The sequence below is a fragment of the Gossypium hirsutum genome, chromosome A08 (assembly GCF_007990345.1).
Source record: "Gossypium hirsutum isolate 1008001.06 chromosome A08, Gossypium_hirsutum_v2.1, whole genome shotgun sequence".
Classification (NCBI taxonomy): domain Eukaryota; kingdom Viridiplantae; phylum Streptophyta; class Magnoliopsida; order Malvales; family Malvaceae; genus Gossypium; species Gossypium hirsutum.
The window spans coordinates 97982493-97999329 of NC_053431.1; the positions used below are offsets into that span (position 1 = coordinate 97982493).

General features: G+C 34.6%; 1 non-coding gene across 1 annotated transcript; it reads left to right on the top strand.

Annotated features, from left to right (window-relative positions):
• The first annotated feature begins 16073 nt into the window (after positions 1 to 16073).
• On the top strand, positions 16074 to 16180 carry LOC121205552 (small nucleolar RNA R71). Its single transcript, XR_005900628.1, has one exon. It is a non-coding gene; the product is annotated as a small nucleolar RNA R71 (small nucleolar RNA).
• Positions 16181 to 16837: the final 657 nt, after the last annotated feature.

Here is a 16837-nt window from a genome sequence, read left to right on the forward strand (position 1 = left end):
CTTCATAATTAATTAAAAATAATTTATTTAACCCAAATTAAATGGGGAATAAGTTAAAATTAATTAAATTATGAATTAATACACATTTCTGGACCATCTTAGGCTAGAAATTAATGTGCCTCGATACTTCAAATTGCTTCTCGGTTTTGTGCTTTCAGTATTGTCAGCCGAGCCAATTTTCGCCCTTTGTGCGAATCTGTCGAAAATAGTCAAAATTAAGTATAAAAACTAAAATTCACCATGTTCATATTTTTAACACAATTTAATTATTTTATAATATTTAATTATTTTTTGACAATAATTTAACTAGATTTGCACGAATTTAAGTGAAAATAGGTATGAAAAAAAATATAAATTTGTGTGTTTCCACACCCCCTACTTAATTCATTGCTCGTCCCGAGTAATGCACAAATTTTGAAAAGAATTTATTGAAAACACTTTTGAAAAACTCCTTCAGAACAACATTCTCCCTAAAATTATGAATCTGATATACTCATGCTCAAAAACAAAAAATATGACAGTTATGCTACTTAAGTATAACGTTTAGATTAGATTCAACAACCTATTATAATAGCAAATTTTAGACTAAATGCTTTTGTGACAAAGACATGTTAACCCTTACCAATTTGATTTTTATTCCTTTATTCAAGACTAAGCTGTAATCATTAATCTTAACTTATGTCTTCATATGTTGATCATAGCAATTTCTCTTCACTAATGTAGGTAGCATTAGGACTTTGAATAAATAGGTCTTTATCAAGGTTGTAACGTGACTAGGCTAGGGGTAGGCGAAAGATGGATAAATTTTGGCTTAAAACCCTAGACTCAGCGTCAATCGAACCTTCAGAATTTTTACCTTCGATACACCAACTTGATTTTAATATGCTCTTTTGTACATCTCTTTCAAATACATGTGCTCTTTTTTAAAAAAAACACGAGCACTTACTTTGTGTATTACAATTCTCGAGCATTTGATACTTCTTTTCAACTCCCCCAAACTTATTTTCGAAGAACATTTTGAATAGTACCGAGTCTAGTGTTTGAGACAATTTTAAGAATATTAAGCGCAAAGTAATGGCTAAATATTGCAAGGGTCGAAATAAAATTAGGCCATACAGTCTCAAAGTTGAGTTTCAAAGGATAAAATTTACCGTGGTGGGCTTGAAAGGCTCAAACGGTCCAAACAATAGTTGTCTAAATCATTTCCAACGTTCCATGCTCCCTAGGATTTCGCCTCAAGAAACTACTAAGTCAATTCTAAAGGCTTAAACTTTCATGCACACCTAACTTTCCTAAAGAGCTAAAAATTTTATGGTACGAATTTGCATGCTTTATTAAAAATACATTCATGTCATTATTAAGATAACATAATAATTCATTGAAATAATAGAACTTTATTCATACTCAATTTTAGCATACTTAACAAAATTTAAATTTTTGAACAAAATATATCCTAATCATAATTAAAAGAAAAATTTTATTCTGAGCGGAAATTTTGGTCCCCCCAACTTAAAATGAACAATGTCCTCATTGTTTAAAGTGAATAAATATTATACACTAGAAAGCCTACTCCCTTCTCTTTCTTACTTTATTATAGTATCGCCAAGCCAACTCGGGGATCGAAGGACGTCAGAGGCTTGATCACACTATTAATTGGACAATTGGGGTATAGTTAGTCTTAATATTTTGAGTATGGCATGTATAGGGACTTGGTCTTTTTGTTATTGTCATATTGGTTTAGTCAAATATGTTGGCTTATGAAAGTATTTGATTTATTTTGTATAGGGCCATGTGATATGGTCCATATTGATCATTTGGGTTGTAACCCTAATCAATTATACATGTATGCAATGTTTTATGTTTGATTTGTTTGTTTCTGGATGGGATGTGGGATGATTGGCACATGTGCTAAGTGAATGAATCATGGTTAATGAGTATGCTTAATCTATGGTATAATTAGGTAAATTAAAAGTTGGTTTAGCATAATGAATGAATATGAAATTGGTATGGAATGCCATATGTAAACATGATGTTTTGGATAAGTGACATGTTCTCATTACAAAGGCATGGAGTAATCATGTTTATGAGTAATCGAGCATTTAAAGGTGACAAATGGCTTGGAAAATAGCCTAAAATTTTTCCACACAGGTAGATACACAGGCATGTGTCTACACCGTGTGTGACACACGATCTGCCCTATGGGCATGTGGTTAGACCGTGTGTCCCCTACGGCCTAATTAATGCAAATTGAATGCCCAAAAGTAAACACACGGGCAGAGACACGACTGTGTGTCTCAACTGTGTGGAAAGCATGGCTTAGGACATTGGCGTGTGCTGATCACGTGATTTCGTGATAGGTTTTACTCATAAGTTCCATATCTTTTTTTATTATGCAAAAATAAAAATTCCTAATTAAACTTAATCCTAGAAATAATCTACAAACAAAAATAAAGTCAAGATCCCTCCTTTTTATTTATTTGTAAATCCTTTCGAATTGGACTAATCTTTTGCTCCATCATTATCGCCTTTGCATGAATCGCTTCGCTCCTTCTTTGATAATGGAATCGATGGTTCAAATATGAAATCTTGTGTAATATCCTGATTTTGGGCCTAGTTGGAATGGTGGTTTCGAGACCACAAATCTGAGATAGAAATAATTATTTTATAATTATTTTGAGGTCTATGATATGATTGCATGATTGTGTGAAAATTCCGTGAAGAAATTCTATGCATAAAGTGCTTAATTTGAAATTAGGGACTAAATTGAATAAATTGCAAAACTTTTGTTTTAGAAGCATTTTGCATAAAATTGAATTAGATATTAATTAGGAGGTCTTAAATAGAAATTTTACCAATTTCTAAGTCTATGGACAAAAATGGGCTTGGAAGGGTAAAAATTTAAAGAATAGTAAAAAGGGCATTTTGGTCATTTAGAGGTAAAATGAATTAAAAGACAAATTTTAAAACCCAAATGTGTCCATCTTCAACCCCATGGCCGAATATAGCAAGGAGAAACCATGGATAGGGTTTTTCAAGCTTCCAAGCTCGATTGTAAGTCCGTTCTAGCCTCGTTTTTAATGTTTTTTACGTTTTTAGAGTCCCGGTAACTTGATTTAGCTTATGCTAGCAATAATTTAACCTAGGGTTTATATTTGGAAAAATACCCATAGGTGAAATTTGTGTATTTTGGTGTTTTATGATAGAATATGAGGTTCTAAATTATGTTAGACAACTTGTGCTACTCGGTTTTAAGTGAAAACGAGCAAAATGGCTTAATTGGTAAAAATACCTAATAGTCATAAGTACATGTTAGAGTGAGAAATTGATGTTGCCATAAAAGGGAAGAATGATCAACATGTCATAAAACATAAGAAAATAGGCTGAAGTTTAATTTACGAGCTTTGGGGCAAAAGTGTAAATATGCGAAAGTTTAGGGGCAAAACTGTAATTTTTCCAAAATATGATTTTGGGTCAATTTGAATAATGTGAGTCCTAATTAGACTATATTTTAAATGATAGAGCAAGGAAAACTGAAATTCGGGCTAAAATGGGAAAAATACCAAGTTGTGGACGAAATGGTAAAAGTAGCCATTTTTGCATACGAGGTAAGTTCATATGTAAATGTTGGTAACATAGTTATTATTTTAAATGTTTTAATGTTATTTAAATGATATGATAATTATTATGAAATATTATACTTGTGATAATTGTTTGATAATATGTCAAATTATGTGATATACTTGGAAAATGTGAAATACTACCGAGTATCGGTATCGGCATTCCGTAGAAGTTGGTTGAGACACATGATTGGGAAAAAGGTCCCGTTGAACCTTAGGAATGGATTAGGATACAAGTGACATGTCACTAGGATATTTGGGCATCCAAACTCGTTGAGTTGAGTCCGAGTTCACTTATGGATGCGAATGTCTGAATTCGTTGATTTGAGTCCGAGTTCGAGAGATGTAACTAGGCATCCGAGCTCGTTGAGTTGAGTCCGAGTTCACTTATGGATGCGAACGCCCGAGTTCGTTGAGTTGAGTTTGAGTTCACTTATGGGCGGGTTACATGGTAGCTTGGCTACATATATGGCACTTATGTGCAAACTTTCCATGTATCCAAATTATATTCTGATGTGTTCAACGGATAAAATTCTACTCAAATGGAGGAATACTCGAGATGAAAGGGACGTATTGGTAAGTGTTGTGAAATGGATACTTTGAACAGGTATGTACTTAACCCTCGGGTTGAAAACTTGATATAACAACAATATGGTAATATGATAAATGAAAATGTGATATGAATATCTCGGTGATGATTATGCAAATGATGTTTTATGTTTGCTTATATAGTTGTGTTACTTGCTATTTGCATGTGAACTTACTAAGCATTTATGCTTACTCCCTCCTTTTCATTCCTTGTAGTTTTGACAAGCCAGCTCGGAAATCGGGAACGGTCGGAGGCTCGCTCACACTATCCGTATACCATCTTGGCATAATGGCTTGTATATTTTGAGTATGGCATGTATAGCATTATAATCATTTTGTATATATGGTCTTATGATATGGTTATTGAGTGGTATGGAAATTCTTGGTAATGATTAGCCATTGGAATGGCTAATCATGATCATATTTGGTGTTATGTATGCTAAATTGCTAGCTAATCCATGGAAACCATGAAATAGGTAAAATTTACCATAAAATAGATTCAGACAGCAACAGTGATGTGAGTTTGAAAAATCATTAAAAATAGTAGAGATACAATTAGATGATGAATAAAATATGGAATTGAAGAATTATGAGTCTATTTTCATATGGATGGAACAAAACATGTATATTAGTTATATTTTTGAGATGTTTAAATTTTTGTGAAACAGGGCCAGAGCAATTTCTGGATCCCCTATTCTGAATTTAAAAATTCATCATAAATTTTAAAAATATAATTAGAAGTCATGCTTTATATGTAAAGATTCCTTATTGAGTCTAGTTTTACTAGAAAGAAACAGCATAGTCATTGAAACTCTGTATATTGAGATATATGATTTGTAATACATAGAGATCAGAGCAGTCAAACCCTAAAATAGGGGAGACTTTAACTAATAAACTGTACTAAGTGGCTCGACCAAAAATTCTAGAAAAGAATTAGTAAATAGATATATGAGTCTAGTTTCAGGAAAAATTTATGGAATTGGATTTCGAGTTTCAGAACTCAAGATATGAATTTTTAAGCGACTATGACACAGATTGCTAGCTTGACTGGAAATTTTAAAAATAAATTGTTTGAGCTATTTAAGTAATGAATTAAGTCTGTTAACACCTCGTGTTCGACTCCAGCGACGGTCTCAGGTACGGGGCGTTACATATTGATTCCGCGAACTGGAACTTCTGTTATCTTGCCTAAAGTTAAATTCACATAGAACTCACGAACTAGCTCCTCATCCACACAGGTCTCTTTTCACAAAACAGTTCCCAATTGAGGGTTTTAGCAACTTGACGAATACGTGCCATAAAGTCTCTATAGTTACTTTCCTTTAATGTAAAGCCTTTCTCTGGATGTATCTGTTGATTTTTGAAGATACTTTCGTATCTCACTTTGGCTTTTTCATAGTGGAACTTGTTTTGTGTTTCATCAATTTGAGCGAAAGCACGAGTTCTCTTGCCAGGCATGTTTAACCTGATCATAAGATGGAAAAATTATTTTCTCAAAAATTTAATAAAAACTATTTATAATTCAATGGATTGAAAATTTAACTAATTGAAAAAAAATTAAAAATTAAGAGAAAATTAGGTCTTACCACCCTTTTTTTGTAAAATATAAGAACTCTTAATAATAATAATAATAATAATAATGAAGAAAAAGATGGCAATTTAAAAGAAGGGTTGGAAGGCTTGGCTAAAGGGCTTGTTGTGCAAGGTGGCTAGGTGCTTGGACGGATGGTGCGTGTGGGAGCAGTAATGCAGCAAGGAGCCTTTGGCAGCAGGCCTGGATGGGCACTAAGGCACTGGGTGCTCGTGTGTTGTGGCCTGGTGCAGGACTCGGCCTGGACAGCTACTGGGCAGGAGTAGTAGGCACGCACGAATGAGAGCTTCGCGCGAGCTGAGGTTGGAGCAATAGGTACACGATGGAGCTGGACGTACGATGGTCTGCTGGGCGTGTGCTGGTCAATCAGCTGAGCTAGGCTTGCGGCACCTAGAGGTTTTGGTGTTTTGGGGTTTTGAAGATGAATGAATGGAGGGAGAAAGGTTGATGGTATTTATAGACGGAAAGATAAGATTTGTAGTAGAATTCTAAGAAAATTTTAATTAAAAAAAATCCTAAGTTCTAATTCTACTCAAAGTTTAACAACAATTAATAATTAAATATATGTATATGAAATTATCAATTGCCATTAATTTATTAAGATAACCATAAAATATAATTAAAATACAATTAATCCTAATTCTAAGCTAAGTTGATAAGAATTAATATATAAGTTATAATAAATATAATTATATATTAAGGTTTATCAAATTAATAAATAATATTAAAAATATTTATTCTAGATGCTTTTTGAAAATATTTATAAGGAGAAGCACCTAGTTTTCATTATTTACAAAAAGAGCAATCAAATTTTAGAAATAATTCAATTAAGTCCCTAGACTTAATGAAAATTTAAAATTGAGTTGCAAATTAAAATGTGGATCAAAGTTGACCATTTTATTTGAAGAACTAAAATTTTATTTTTCCATTTAGGGAATAATTTCTTAGGAAATTATGTCAAAATAAATTCCCAGGAAAGATTGGAGGGGTCACAAGCAGTCTTGCTTATGTTCCAATCTCCTAGACAAAATTTATTTAAACATACTATACCCGAAAATATACCCTAAATCATTTATTAGAAAATAAAAACAAGAAATTAAGTATCCAATAAAATGAAAAAGATTTTATCTCATTCAATTTTATCTCCCCAATAATGTTTCAGGTGCTGAGCATTAACTCAGAAATTACCTCCCTTACCTTGGAGTTCAACAACTCCATATGGATAGACTTGATGAATCATAAATGGACCAGACCAACGTGATTTTAACTTACCTGGAAAGAACCTTAATCTGGAATTGAACAACAAGACTTGCTGACCTGCTTCAAATTCTTGAACTCAAATGTGTTTGTCATGCCATTTCTTGAGTCTTTCTTTCAGTAATTTGGCATTTTCATATGAGAAAATTCGGAACTCTTCTAAATTGTTAAGTTGGAATATCTATTTCTCTTTCAAGAGCTTAGAATCCAAATTAAGCTATTGAAGAGCCCAGTAAGCTTTGTGCTCTAACTCCAAGGGTAGATGACATGCTTTCTAAAAGACCAACCTGTAAGGTGACATCCCTAAAGGTGTCTTGTATGCTGTTTTGTAAGACCACAAAGCATCATCCAACCTTTTGGACCAATCTCGTCGGTTCGGGCAAACTACCTTCTCAAGTATACCTTTGTTCTCCTTATTTGCTAGTTCAGCTTGCCCATTCGTCTGCGGATGGTAAGCTGTTGCAACCTTGTATTTTCACTCCGTGCTTGTGTAATAACCATTTTAACCACTTGTTCACAAAGTGGGACCCTTCATCACTAATGATAGCTCTTGGGGTTCCAAACCTTGTGAACAGGTGCTTCTACAAGAACTTCATTACAACCTTCGCATTGTTTGTTAGATAAGCTTTAGCCTCGACCCACTTGGACACATAGTCTACTACTACCAATTTATACTTGTGACCAAATGATGGAGGGAAAGGACCAAGAAAGTAAATACCTCATACATCGAACAATTCTACCTCAATGATGTTTGTTCGAAGCATCTCATTTCTGTTGGTGACATTTCTGACCCTTTGACATCGGTCATAGCTATTTATGTACGCATATGCATCCTTGAATAGTGTTGGCTAAAAGAATCCAGCTTGCAGTACTTTGGCCACCGTACGACTACCTCCAAAGTGTCCCCCACTAGGAGCTAAGTGACAATGGTATAAAATCTTTTGTACTAAATCTTCTGCCACGTATCTCCTAATCATCTGATCTGCACACTTTTTAAACAAATATGGGTCTTCCCAAAAATAGTACTTCACATCGTGAAGAAACTTTCTCCTTTTTTGATACGTCTTATCAATTTGGCATCAAACCACAAGCTAAGTAGTTAGAAATATTAGCAAACCAAGGGGTATTATGGACATGACTTACCTTTAGTTTGTGTTCATCTGGAAACGTTTCCTGAATTGGTATAATAGGAGAATTCCCTTCTTGCGGCTCCAATCTGGACAAGTGATCTGCTACTTGATTTTTTACTCTCTTTCAATCTTGAATTTCTAGATCGAACTCTTGAAGTAGAAGCATCCACTGGATCAGTCTTGGCTTAGCATCTTTCTTGGCAAGTAATTACTTCAAGTAAGTACTTGAAGTAGACAGTCACTTTGGTACCTACAAGATAAGATCGAAACTTCTCGAAAGCAAATACAATAGCAAGTAACTCTTTTTCTATTATCGTATGGTTCAGATGAGCTCCTGTAAGAGTCTAGCTTGCATAGTAGAGGGGATGAAAAACCTTGTTCCTTTGCTGGCCTATGACAGTTCCTATCGCAAAGGCCCTTGCGACACACATCAATTCAAATGGCAAATCCCAATCTGGTGTGACGATTATGGGTACCGTAACTAATCGACTCTTCAAATCCTTAAAAGCTCTTAAGCATTCATCATTGAACTTGAACGTCGTGTCCTTATCCAATAGTTTGCATAAGGGTTTAGTAATTTTGGACAAGTCCTTGATAAATCTTCGATCAAAATCGGCGCGGCCGAAAAAGCTCTTAACACCCTTTACAGATGCTGGCAATGGAAACTTCTCAATAACGTCTACCTTCGGTTTATCTACCTCGATCCCATGTCTCGTTATCCGATGCCCTAGAACAATTCCTTCTCCTACCATGAAATGGCACTTCTCCTAGTTAAGTACGAGGTTCGTTTCTTCGCATCGCATTAGTACCTTAGCTAGATTGGCTAAGCAATCATCGTAAGTATCTCCGAATACTGAAAAGTCATCCATAAAAACTTCCAAGTACTTCTCAACCATTTTAGTAAAAATAGACATCATACATCTTTGAAATGTAGCAGGTGCATTACATAAAACAAATGGCATGCGTCTAAATGCAAATGTATCGTACGAGTAGGTGAACGTCGTCTTGTGTTGATCTTCTAGTGCTACTGTAATCTGATTATACCCTGAGTATCCATCGAGAAAATAGTAATAGTCTCGCCCCGCGAGTCTATCTAGCATCTGGTCGAAGAACGACAAAGGAAAGTGATCTTTCTTAGTCGCCTTGTTCAACTTCCGGTAATCGATACAAATCCTCTATCCCGTAACTGTTCTTCTTGTTATCAACTTGTTATTCTCGTTCTCTACAGCTGTGATACCTCCATTCTTTGGCACGCACTGGACTGGACTTGCCCACGAACTGTCTAACATGGGATAAATGATACCGGTATCTAACCACTTGATAATCTCCTTTTTCACCACGTCCTTCATGATGGGGTTCAATCTTCATTGTCCATCAATCGTCCCTTTTCCGCCATCTTCCAGGATAATCTTGTGCATGAATACGGATGGACTAATACCGCAAATATCGGTTATGGTCCACCGATAGCCTTCTTGAATTGTTTCAAAACTAAGATAAGTTTCTCTTCTTACTCAATAGTCAATTCTGTTGAAACAATCACAAGCAAAGTAGAAGTATTACCTAAATAAACGTATTTTAAATGTGAAGGTAATACCTTGAGTTCTAATTTAGATGGTTCCTTGATTGACGCTTTTGGTTGGGCATACTCCCTTTTCTCTAACACAAAAGATTCAAAACGAGATTGCAGATTAAATTCCCTTTGATTAGACTCCAGCAAAGCTAAGTACTCATCCTCCTCTTCATCATTTGGGGGTCTGATGTCAAATTCTTTCCGGTGGATCCTCAACAAAGTTGAGTTCCTTTTCCACTATTAAATTCTCTAAGTCAGATACTGCAGAACAATCATCAATCACTTTAGGAAATCGCATAGACTTAAAAACATTAAATGTTACCTAATCATCCTGAACACGCATCGAAAGCTCACCTCTTTACACATCAATAAGGGTCCTTCCGGTTGTTAAGAATGGTCTTCCTAGGATAATTGGTACTTCTTTGTCTGCTTCAAAATGTGATATCCCGAATTAGGGCCTAAATGGAATAGTGGTTTCAAAATCACAATTCTGAAGTAGAAATTTTTATTTCGATTAATTTTTATAATTTATTGAGTGATTAGATGCATGTGTTAGAATATCAATAGAAAATTTCATGAATTGCATATCTAATTTGCCTATTAGGACTTAATTGCAAAAGTTGATAAATATGAGTTTTAGATGTTAAAGGATTTAATTGAAGAGCATAATTGAAGTAGAGGTCCTTAAATGGTAATTATACCATTAGGTTTTCATGGACAAAAGTGGACATACATAGGTAGAAATAACCAAAGTTTTTAATGAAGGGTATTTTAGTCATTTGGTAATTAAAAGATTAAAAAAAGGAAAAAAGATGGCAAAATATGTCCATCTTCTTCATTGGGACGAAATTTCAAGGGTTCTCCATAGCTAGGGTTTGTTTCAAGCTTCCAAGCTTCATAGTAAGTGATTCTAAGCCCCGTTTTTAATGTTCTTTACGTTTTTGGAGTCCCAGTAACTTGATTTAGCTTATTCTAGAAATAATTTAACCTAGGGTTTATATTTGGAAAAATACTCATAGGTGAAATGTGTTTATTTTGATGTTTTATGGTAGAATATGAAGCTTTAAATTGTGTTAAAGAACTTTTGCTAAACGATTTTACGTGAAAACGAGTAAAATGACATAATCGGTAAAAATACCTAATGTTTATAACTACATGATAGAGTGAGAATTTGGTGTTGCCATAGAAGGGAAAAATGATCAGCATGTCATAAAACATAATAATTTTGGAAAAAAATTTTAATTTTTGAGCTTTGGGCCAAAAGTGTAAATATGAAAAAAGTTTAGGACCAAAATCATAATTTTTCCAAATTTAGAGTTAAGAACTTTTTTGATAAATGTGAGTATTAAATCAGCTAAATGTGTTATTTTAGACCAAGAAAGACATGGAATCGACCTTGATCGGGGAAAGGAAAAGATTGTGGACTAAATTACAAAATTTCTTTATTTTGTACCGAGGTAAGTTAAGGTGTAAATGTAGTAACATAATTGTCATTTTAATTAATTTAATGTTATTTATATGATATGATGATTAATATCATGAAATATTATGCTTTGTGGTTATTATTGAGTAATATGTAAATTCTGTGTGCTACTTGTTAAATATGAATTGCTACCGAGTATCGATTTCTATATTCCGTGGAAAATGACAAAGATGTGTGATCGAGGAAAAAGCCCGTTTGAACCTTGGGAATAGATTAGAATACAAGTGACATGTCACTAAGATATTTGAGTTCCGCGCTCGTTGAGTTGAGTTTGAGTTCGTGAGATGTAACTAGGCATCCGAACTCGTTGAGCTGAGTCCGAGTTCACTTATGGATGCGAACGCCCAAGCTCGTTGAGTTGAGTCCTAGTTCACATATGGGCGGGTTACATGGTAGCTTGGCTACATAATTTCCACAGGCAATTGAGTTTGTCTAGCTATGGGTATGACACTTATATGCATGAAATCCGTGTATTCGAATCATATTCCGATATGTTCAACGGGTAAATCTTAAGTGGGTAAAGTGAGTACCTAAAACGAAGGTGACATGTTGGTAAGTTCGGTGAAGGAGAAAATTTGTACAGGTATGTACTTAACCCTTGGGTTGAGACTTCAATATAACAATAATATGGTAGGATCACGAATGACAAATATGATATGAATGCTTTAGTGATATTATGCAAATGTGGATTTCGTATTATTGCATGGTTATGTTACCTACTATTTACATGTGAACTTATTAAGCAATTATGCTTAATCCCTCCTCTCTATTCTTTGTAGTTTTTTCAAGCCGGCTAGGAGATCGGGAGTGGTCGAAGGCGCGCTCACATTATCAACAAACTATTTCGGTATAATGACTTGTATATTTTGGGAATATGGCATGTATAGCATTATAATCATTTTGTGTATATAATCTTATGATATGGCTCATGGATGGCATAGAAATGTTTGTGAATGATTAGCTATTGGAGTGGCTAATCAAGATTATAATTGATAACACGTATGCTTTATGTGCTAACTAATCTATGGAAATCTATAAAATGGTGAAATTTGCTATAAAAAAGAATCACATAGCAGCAGTAATGTTAGTTTTAAAAATCACTAAAAATAGTAGAGATAGAATTAGATAGTGAATAAAATATGGAATTTAAGCTTACTGAATCTATTTTCATGTGGAATAAACAAAATAGGTAAAAAAAAAGTTGTATTTTATGAGATATTTATGTTTTTCTGAAACAGGGTTAGAGCGATTTCTGGATTCCCTATTCTGAATTTAGAAATTCATCATAAATTCTGTAAAAATAATTAGGACTCACACATTATATGTATGAATTTCTATTGAGTCTATTTTTAATAGAAATGAAAAACATGGTCATTGGATCTCTGTACAGGAATAAATTTCATTCGTAGTGCACAGGGGTTAGAGTAGCCGAACCCTGAAACAGGGGAGACTTTAACTAATAAACTGTACTAATTGGCCCTACCAAAAATTCTAGAAAACAATTAGCAAGTAGATATATGTGTCTAGTTTTAGGGAAAATTTACAGAATTTGATTTCTAGTTTTGTAACTCGAGATATGATTTTTTTTAGCAATTGTGATACAGATGGACAGTTTACTACGAGAATTGTTTGAACTTGTTTAAATGCTAAAATGAGTTTAGTAATGTCTCATGCTCGACTCTGGTGATGGTCTCGGGTAAGGGGGCATTACATTAATCTAGAATCACAAAGTCAACAGGAAAGATGAATTTATCTACACGTACCAATATATCCTCAATTTTTCCTTCTGGATGTGCTAAGGATCGATCTGCTAGTTGAAGTGTAACCGTAGTAGGTCTAACTTCACCTCCCCCAACTTTCTAAATATTGACATTGGCATCAAGTGTATGCTTGCAACCAAGTCACATAGTGCCTTACCACAATATGTTGCTCCAATGTTGCAAGGTATGGTAAAACATCTAGGATCCTTCAGCTTTGTAGGTAGTTTGGGTTGAAGATATGCGCTGCATTCCTTCATTAGAGCTACTGTCTCAAATTATCCAAGTCTTTATTTCTTGGATAGGATATCTTTCATAAACTTGATGTAGTCCAGCATTTGTTCAAGATCTTCTACCAACGGGATGTTGATATGAAGTTACTTGAGTACATTAAGGAACTTTTTGAATTGAATTTCCTATTTTTACTTCTGAATTATTTGAGGGTAGGGTGGTGAAGGTTTCATTACTGGAATTGGTACTGGTTGATTTGTATTTGGTGGCAATTTTGCATCTAATGCAGTTGTTAGTTAATCAAAATTAGGAAGTTCTGAGGTTATCTTATTAGATTATGCAGGTTCTGGTTCTCGTGAAACTGGAATTTCAACACTCGGTTGAACTTCCTCTGAGTCTTGAGTGTAAGCTGGCTCTTTTTTAGATTCAATGGTGTTGGGCTCTACTGTCTATCTGCTCCTCAATGTTAACGCTTTGCAGTGTTCCTTCCTTGGATTTCTTAGATTCTCTGTAACACTAGGTAAAGCACCTTGTGGTCGGTTTCTAAGTTCAGTTGCAAGTTGGCCCATCTGGTTCACCAAATTCTTTATTGTAGCTGCTTGGCTTTGAATTAAGGCATCATTCTTCGCCATGTAAGCCTTCAGTAGATTCTCTAAGCTATTGGATGATTCAACTTGAACTGGATTCTGAACTTGTTGGGAAAAACTAGGCGGCTGGGTCAGTCTATGTTGGGCATAGTTGTTACTGGTTCTAGCCTCTTGGTTACTCCAGTAAAAATTTGGGTGGTTTCGCCACAATGGGTTATAGAAGTTGGATTGCATCCTGTAAGAGTATGCCCAAAGATCAATCATGAGATGGTTGTAATAACATACTTGATTTATCATGTTTATTGATATAAGGTATTGCCATTATTATTTCAGTTTCTTTTCTGTGTACATAAATAAACTGTTTTATAATAATGTCCTTAGAATAATATGATTATTCTTAAAAGATACTTAGTCAAGTATTATTGTTGGCTAGGACAACAATAATGCATTAAGACTAACATGTAGTTGATTGATGATAAAGAGTTGTCATTGATATGGAGTGTCAAAATCAATGCATGAATATGTGTGTTAGAGAACAACATATTGGACTGACCTGCCATGAGTATGTTTCTTAGATTATTATGTAATTGTCACAACATTACTCATAGTGATTAATATGTATATGATCATCATTATCCCAACATCGTGAGTTGTATATTTTGATATAGTCAAACAAACATCGTAACTGGTTGTTCTATAAAGACTAATGTTGGATATACCACAATCTATGTAGAAGGATATGGTTGATCAGTATAGGATAAGTCCCTCCTACCTAATGGGAGTAATATCTTAGGCCACTTGATTGAGTGAGACTAGAAATGCATGGCCATGCTTAAATAAGTTGATATGAGATGTCATACTTATTTGTGTATCATAGTTCACTTGAGGTATCAAGAAACATGGGATGGACTATGTAAGTGTGACTATTCCATTACTTGTGTCCATTCAAAAGATATAGAACTTAAGGATTAATGCATGAAAGGTTAATCACAAAAGGTTATGTCAAATCATGACTTCTTGTAACTTAGGTAGCAATGATGCATTGCTAGATGGCACTCATTGTTTGTAACATTAGAATCGTTCTAATATTACTGCTAACGTTACAAGAACCTATAGGGTCACACCCTATGGTTGAAATGAACGGAGTAAAACATAGTTGGTATTGTATTCTGATTGTCAAATGAATTAAATTAATTATAGAATTAATTTAATTGGGCAATCAAATTGTTGAACATACTATACGTACAAGGATATTGTACACATAATCAGAACATAATTTTATTAGTATATGAATTTGGTTCGTATATAAGTTTAAATAAATATAGTTTACCGAAATCTTTATTATAATTAATGTAATTATAATTTTGGGTTAAACATTATTATATTTATTTTAATGATTACTATTATGTTCAGATTAATTTTAATAAATTAATATTCATTAAAAAGATATACCAATTAGAAGGGTGTTATATATGGCAAGGGTAAAAACCCTAAAGAGATAATATATAAATAAGCTCGAAACTATGCAAAAGTGTCTAGCAACCCTCAAGCATAAAAATCACTGAAATAGTTTCTGAGATTTTTCTACTGTTCATTGTCAACTGGGTGGACTACGTAAAGGCCGACATCGGAAAGGTTGCGGCTTGGTTCGATAGTGGTTCAGGATTCCCGTTGCCTAGGCGTCGCTGTCTACTCAGATTGAAGCTTCAGTAATTTCGAAACCTTTTATCACCCTGATACATTCCTTACACATGGATCCATGGTTTGGATCACCGGAATGTTTTTAATTATTTTATTTTTCTGCTGCGCCTTGGAGGCACCGGCGTTCCGACACATCCTTGCGCTCCTCGATTTTGGTTCTGGTTACCCATGTAATATACGGATTCGGGGTTCGATGGACATTCTTCGAAAAAATGTCTTTCCCCACAATAAACAAAGGCTATACTCTCAAATTGGTGAGGTGGTTAGGCTACAAAACTATTAGACCCATTAGTGGTAAGATTCTTAAGCATTGAGGATATTGAAGATACCTGAGATGTGAGTGAAGTGAGAGCGTCCACTTCATGTATTCCAGCGACTCGTCTTCCTGACGTGGCTCGATTGGTTGGCCATTGATAATTGTTACTAGCGATCCTCTCGATGATTTCGTAAGCCTTATTGTAAGACTTAGAAAGAAGAGAACCATTAGCAGAGGCATCCACTACTATCCTCGTATGAGCGTTGAGACTATTATAAAATGTCTCAAGTTGGATGCAATGTGGGATTCTATGATGAGGGCATTTCCATAATAATTCTTTGTATCGTTCCCATGCCTCATACAAGGACTTATCATCCATTTGCTGGAAGGCAGTGATCTCGTTCCTCAACTTAGCATTCTTGCTTGGCGGGAAATACTTCATGAGGAATCTTTCAGCTAACTCTTGCCATGTGGAAATTGAGTTTGGTGGCAATGAGTTCAACCAGGCTCGAGCTCTGCCCCTTAGTGACTATCGGAATAGCTTCAATTGTAATGCATCTTCGGGTACTCCAACTAATTTGAAAGAGTCACTCACTTCCATAAACAGTCTTAAATGAAGATGAGGATCTTTGGTAGGCATTCCACTGAATTGGCCCACTGTCTGAAGCATCTGGAACATAACTGGCATTAGTTTGAATTGTTGTACCTCAATTTCGGGTCTCTTAATACCCAGATTAAGATCATTAAACACTGGCACAACATATTGTCTTAAGGCTCTATCCCTATCATCAGAAATAAGGATAGGATTTTGAATAAGGTTTGCTCCATTTCCTTTATTCATATTCTTGAAATTCATTCCTTCAGTCCTTCTCTAGTTCGCTTGTCTTCTTCGCTATCGGAAGGTTTGTTCTATCTCAGGGTCTACGAGGAGTAAGTCAATAATCTGGTCAATACTCATAAACACTTGTAATAATCACAGAAAAATTAAGTAAGTAAAAATTTAAATAGGAAAATAAACCAAAATCTTAAACTAACAAATTCACAAATAATGACTTTTTTAAAACAGTCC